This window comes from Lathyrus oleraceus, chromosome 7, assembly GCF_024323335.1.
Source record: "Lathyrus oleraceus cultivar Zhongwan6 chromosome 7, CAAS_Psat_ZW6_1.0, whole genome shotgun sequence".
Classification (NCBI taxonomy): domain Eukaryota; kingdom Viridiplantae; phylum Streptophyta; class Magnoliopsida; order Fabales; family Fabaceae; genus Lathyrus; species Lathyrus oleraceus.
In genome coordinates, this window is record NC_066585.1 from 260,102,409 (window position 1) to 260,109,320 (window position 6,912).

The window sequence follows — 6,912 nt, forward strand, 5'->3', positions numbered from 1 at the left end:
TAGTCCCATGCTTAGACAAACTCATTTTTGCTTGCTTTGTTAGTCTCATGCTTTGGCAAGCCCCCTTCTCAAGTTTGCCATGTTAGTCCCATGCTTTGGCAAAACTCTCTCCTTCATTGCTTGCATTGTTAGTCACATGCTTTGGCAAACCCCCTTCTTAAGTTTGTCATGTTAGTCCCATGATTTGGTAAACCTCTTCCCTTATTAGTCTGTCTTGTTAGTCCCATGCTTAGATAGACCTTTTCTCAGTTCACATTTTTTTTTTCAATTCAATTAACTTTTTCCTTTTCTTTTATCACTCAAACCTTTTGCAAAACAAATCTTATTTTCAGAAAATAACTTTTATAATTCGTTCCTTAGTAGTCAGGCTAAAAACATGGAGAATCCAACCAAGGATCAAAATCAGCTAACGTCTACACACTTATAGGATACGATTATAACTGTTCCATAAAATCAACCAACAAATATATATTTTCTACCATGAACTACGGAGCTCTAATTTCCTTATTGCACTATGAGGATACGTAGGCACAATAATTATTAAAACCTTTTCTCCCTTTCGCAAGTAACATTTAGATAATAACACTCATTCGAGCATAAAAAAATCAAAATGTTTCCCATTAAGTACAACGGATGTGACGAGTGATAATACTTTCCTCTTGAATAACCGACTTCCTTATCCCTTTTCTCTTCCCCTGGATTTTATCAATATTTTCCCTTTCTTTCGTGAATAAATAAAGTTCGGTGACGACTTTGTTGTATCTTCGAGTGTGCGATGCGCTCAGGTATTTTTCACGGCGCGACATTACTAGACTTGTAAATCATGTCATCGAAGTTAAAATCATCTTTTGCAAAAATATTGACAACATCATTTATATTCGTAGGATGTATATGTCTCCTCCACAATCACCATGGTCATTCAAACGGGTGAGAAGATAATTCTCAATTATTGTTCCTTTTGTTATGACAATTAACAAATCTCAAGATAAATCATAATGTTGGTTTATATTTTTCAAAAGATACTTTTAGACATGGTCAACTTTATATCACAATTTTAAAAGTCAAGACTAAAGAAGATCGAAAAATATTGACTCACAATAAGGATAAACAAAGTATATGACTACCCCAGCTTCTGTTGTTTTCAAACAATTTTTTCACAATATTTGATAGGTAAACATATAACTATGTACTTCTACCGAGTTTTTCTTTACTATATGAGTTATAAAATCTTGACAATTTAAAAAAAAAATTATAGATACATTTATTATGTGCGTTGAGATATCAAATGTTAGAATATAAGAGAATGCTTTTCAAACACAATTTATTTATGTCTCTTAATATTTTGAGTAATTGTCTTCTTTGAAAAGTTTACATTTTATATTACTACCCTTAATTTCATTCATCGTTCAATCATTTCCTATGAATTTATGATTGACATGGAAGATTCTATTTTGTAAAGATTATTCTACTAACACAATCCAATTTAAATTATCATTACATTGCAAAATTCATTATATTATCTCATTTATAAAGTTTTATAAAATGAGCTACCCGATTTTAAATAAATCGACTCTGATAGACCTCAAATTTTTTAAGATTAAGTCAAAAAAACTCTACTGTAATATAGACTTAAAAATTACTATTTAAGTCCGACTCTATACGGGCTTCAGGCTATCCGGTCCTAAATAATTTTTAAAAAAAATTATATTTTAGATAAAAATTAAAATAAAAACTTCATAATATTTATTATAAATATAATAGAATTATAATATATTTTTAAATATAATATATATTTAAATAGTATATAATAATAAGATAAATTAATAATATGATGAAATTATAGATTAAGCACAAATAAAATTGAATATTAATTTGATTTTATATTTTCTTTAATAGAATAGAGATAAAATTTAGTGAAATGAAAAAAATCAACGTGTTGTTTTAGAGTGAGACAACATAAATATTATTATAATTTTTTAAAATTTGAAGATATGCGAGCCTAATAGACTCCTTGCGGCCCATACGGACTACCCTTAATGGGTAACACGCTTTTTAGGGTCAGGATAAAAAAAACTCTGATAAATATGAGTTCTAATTTTTAAGACCAAAGTCTTGTGATTTTACTGAGAGAATTTAACTTGTCACCCCATTTATACCTGAGACCCCCACTCTCGTAGTTTCAAATTGCCGAAACTGCCTCTGACTAAATTTGAATGAAATTTCCATTCAGAATTTTCGGTAGGTAAAATCAAAATTTCTGATACAAACTAAATTTCTGGTAGTATATTGTAAATTTTTAGTGTATGGAAAATTTTGAAATTTCCGAGAAGTTGCAAATGATTCCGAAAAATCCAAATTTACCTTTTTAATACCATATATTTCAACATAAGTGAAATTTCCGATAATTGTATTTATTTGAAATTTTAAACGCTTAGGATTTTACCGATAATTTTCGATGATTTAATTGCATCGACAATTTTTGTGTGGTCTAGAGTAAATGTAAAGTTGTATAAATAGGGGAGTCACCTGTTGTTTGATAAAAACATCTCAAAAAATGTATCTTCCTCAATTTTTGATTAAGGCATAAGTTTACTTCAATAGAGCTTCACCTTCCTTAGCGTTTCAGCTTCCGGATGGCACCACGTCTCTTGTCGCTGCCTCCTACAGCTGATGTCGATGACCAGCATGGACAACATACTCAATGAGCATTGACCGATCGATGAGTCCTCAAGGGAATCCTCCATCAATATGCACAAAGGGCTCGATCGAATGAGTTGTAACCTCTGTGTTAGTAGACCGGATCAACAACATTAACATCTGGATGGACCACCTTAGCAACCACCTAATCAACAACTACCTCAACAGTAATCACCTCATCAACAACCACCTCATCTGCAACAATAGTATTTGGTTGTGCCACCTCATCTCTGGATTGTTCAACTGATCGTACTGTTCAGTGTCAAGTGCTACGAGGTGCACGAAACTGAGCATGCTCAGCCAACCGTTTCCAGTGTGAACCGGTTGAAACCACTCGTCCAACCTATATCTGAGAAGACTCAGTCTCAGCAGCCCTAACCTGGTTTGTCACTCTATATATCGTTCTGCCTGCAATAGTGTCATATATGCCTTTGTATTTCACTACAAAAGAAGGAAAAAAAATAATTAAAAAAAATTGTCTACCCAAAATTCTGAAGTTTTCGATATAAAATTACGAAAATTTTATAATTTACGATAAAAAAACATATTGATTTTGAAATTTCTGATAAATTAAATCTGCGTCTAGCAATTGTAAATTTTAAAAATGAGTGGAAAAAAATTATAAAGACATTATTGTCTATTCATACAAAATGCAAAATAGGGATGTGTCAGATTCAAGTGACTGGTGTCAAATTAAATACTTTTTTCAGATTTGACGGATCGCCTCTATGAACTAACTCATTTTAACGGCGGTAGACGCTTAATTTTAAAAGTTATATTTTTAGTATTTGGATTATAATTGATATTCAAAATCTAATTGAGTTTAATTAAATATTAATTCTATATTGGATTATTTCGCTTCAATATATATATATATATATATATATATATATATATATATATATATATATATATATATATATATATATATATATATATATATATATATATATATATATATATATATATATATATATATATATATATATATATATATATATATATATATATATATATATATATATATATATATATATATATATATATATATATATATATATATATATATATATATATATATATATATATATATATATATATATAATAAAAAGTAAAAAACAATAGCACATTGCCATAAAGACATTGCAATATTTAACAAAAAGTTTGTTTTATATATCTTTCAGATTCGCCGTAACGTCCTAGGAATTGAATTTGAAAAGGCAAAGAATAAAAGATAGAGAGAGAATGATGATAGCTGGAAAAGGACAAGGGTAGAGACTGAGACTCCAATGAACATCCAACACTTTATACGCGTCATGGAGTGAAACCTTCTCTTTCTCAAACACTTTTCCACATTCTGTTGATATTCTTGGAGTGGAAGTGAAGCATTTCAGAAAGCATGAGTGATAATTTGAAGGAAAAAGTGAACGCCATAGGAGAGCGTCTCAAACTCAACGGAGCTGAAATGGGTCGAAAAGTAAGTGCTGGAATGAGTACCATGAGTTTCAAGATGAAAGAGTTTTTTCAAGAACCAAACCAAGCTGATAAACTTGTTTCTGATGCTACCTCCGAGTCACTTGATGAGCCTAACTGGGACATCATTCTCAACGTCTGCGATTTGGTCAATGCTGAAAAGCTTCACACTGGTGAAGCTGTACGTGCCATCAAGAAAAGGGTGATGATGAAAAGTCCTAGAGGACAGTATTTGGCTTTGGTTTTGCTTGAAGCCTTGGTGAAGAACTGTGATAAGGGTTTCTTTGAGGTTGCGACAGAGAGAGTGCTTGATGAAATGGTTAAGATTGTTGATGATTCTGATCAGAGTTTTGTTGGTAGTAAAGATAAGGCTTTGAGGATGATTCAGTGTTGGGGTGAATCAACTACTGAGCTTCGGTATTTGCCTGTTTATGAAGAAACTTACAAGGTAATTACTAATTTCACAGGTTTACATAGATTGAAGGTTTAATATTAAGATGTGGTTTTGTTAATATTTTATGTTGCAGAGTTTGAAAGCAAGGGGTATTCGGTTTCCTGGTGGTGACAATGAAAGCTTGGATCATGTTTTTTCTCCTTCTGGTTCTGCTTCTGCCTCTGCCTCTGCACCTGTGGCTGGTCGTAGTCTTGAACATCTTATACAGCACCAAAATCATGTCACAGGTTACACTTTTCAACAAACAAAAGAAGCTTTTGATGTTGCAAGAAATATCACTGACCTTCTATCTTCTGTGTTATCTTCTTCCCCGCAACAAAATGTTCTCAAGGTATTTTTTCTTTTCTTTTCTTGAGATGCATGTTCGGGAGTTCGGGGAGTGACATAAGTGTCAATGAGTTAAAAGTTCATGATTCAAGAGACCTCGACACCACATATTTATCCATAATCTGATATCAGAGTCATAATTAGGCTCGATGGAACATTGACATTTTCGGCATTCCCTGGCCTCCCAACAATGTATCAATAACTAGTTCGATTTAATAGGTATTCTCTCATATTGAGTTTAACCTTAATATACTTTGGACTTAAACCTTTTGCATAAGAATTTCAGTTTTTTTTTGCCCTTTCAATAACAACTTACTACTCCAACACACAATTCAGATCAAAAGCATGTCCTACATCTGAAAGGGATCGGTGTCCAACACGATACTGGCACATCTGATTACATTTTATCACTTTATTTTCTTATCTCATTATCAATTTTGATGTGCCAGTGTCATATTTATGTTTGTATTAGTGCTTCATAACTATGACAAATTTAATGTCTATATTTCCTTTCATATGCAGCAAGATTTAACCATCACATTAGTACAACAGTGCCGTGAGTCCCAATCCACTGTCCACAGAATCATTGAGACTGTTGGGAACAATGAATCACTACTCTTTGAAGCCTTGCAAGTAAATGATGAGATTCATAAGGTTCTGTCCAAATACGAAGAGTTGAAGAAGAGGAACAAGAAGCCTAATGTTTCGCCACGTAAACCAGAACCAGATATGTTGATACCTGTTGCTATTGAGCCAGATGAGTCACCTCATTTTAGAGAAGATGCCTTGATTAGAAAGCAACCTAATTCAAAAACTGGAGTCCAAGGATTGAGTCATGATGATATGATGGATGATCTTGATGAAATGATTTTTGGCAAAAAAGGGGGTGATACATCACAATGGGGACAAGATCCTAAGAACCAACAATCATCAAAATATGAATCCATTTCCTTATAAGTTGCTACTTTAATTCGTACCTGAGTACAAAACAGTATCTTTGTCTATATTGCTTCCTACATTCAGATTCCATGTTTCATTTTAAATCATTTTTTGTTTAAATTTGGCACAATTTATGTTTGAATACATGTAATTTCTTGAAAAGTGCGTAATTAGTTTTATAGTGTAGACTTGTAGAGTATATAGAATTAATGCCACAAGTTACAAGAGTATATATTCTTGGTGAGCATCAACATCAAGTCATCAGAGCAACTTTGAATTTTGACTGATCCAACAAGAAATGAATAAGTGCTGCAACTCAATATCAGAAAGAATATTTGTAGATCCGAAACCCTTGAATCTAGCAAACTTAGATATTTGATGTTTAAAATTGTGGTTAATATGTAATAAACTTGGAAACTCACTAAATAGCACTCAAGCTTGTTGTTGGTAAAGAAAATTCAAGGCCAAACTAAACTTTAGAAAAGTCCAAGCTAAGCTATAACTAAGTCTATGATAGGCCACGCATAACAGCAAACTCGGATCTTACAACTTTTAATTCGGTCCGGTTTATTTTTATCCCTATCCAAAAACATAAGGTGTATTATCACTATTATAGATAAAAATACAATTACAAGTCACAAACAAAAAAATCAAGACAAGAGACAAATAAAAAGTTATCTAAGATCAATCAACTCATAATATACTACCAAAAAGACTTGGACATCCCTCCCACAAGGTAATCAAAATCATTAAACAATTTTTTTTTTCTGTTTCTCATCATTCTAATTATGTTTGTGATTGTTGTCACTATGAAACACAACTTTCTTTTTCTCTACGCACAACTAAAACTGCCACAACTTTTTAATTAATCCACATGAATATTTAGGGTCTTTTTACACCCTAATTTGTCCATGATCATTCTTATTTCTTGTAACTATTATAGATGACTTCACGAGACACACTTGGGCCTTTCTAATGAAAAGAAAATCTGAGAGTGAACATTTGATTATGCAATTCATTAG

General features: G+C 31.8%; 1 pseudogene; it reads left to right on the plus strand.

The window, feature by feature from the left end:
- The first annotated feature begins 3,892 nt into the window (after positions 1 to 3,892).
- LOC127106555 (TOM1-like protein 1) lies at positions 3,893 to 6,052 on the plus strand (annotated as a pseudogene).
- Positions 6,053 to 6,912: the final 860 nt, after the last annotated feature.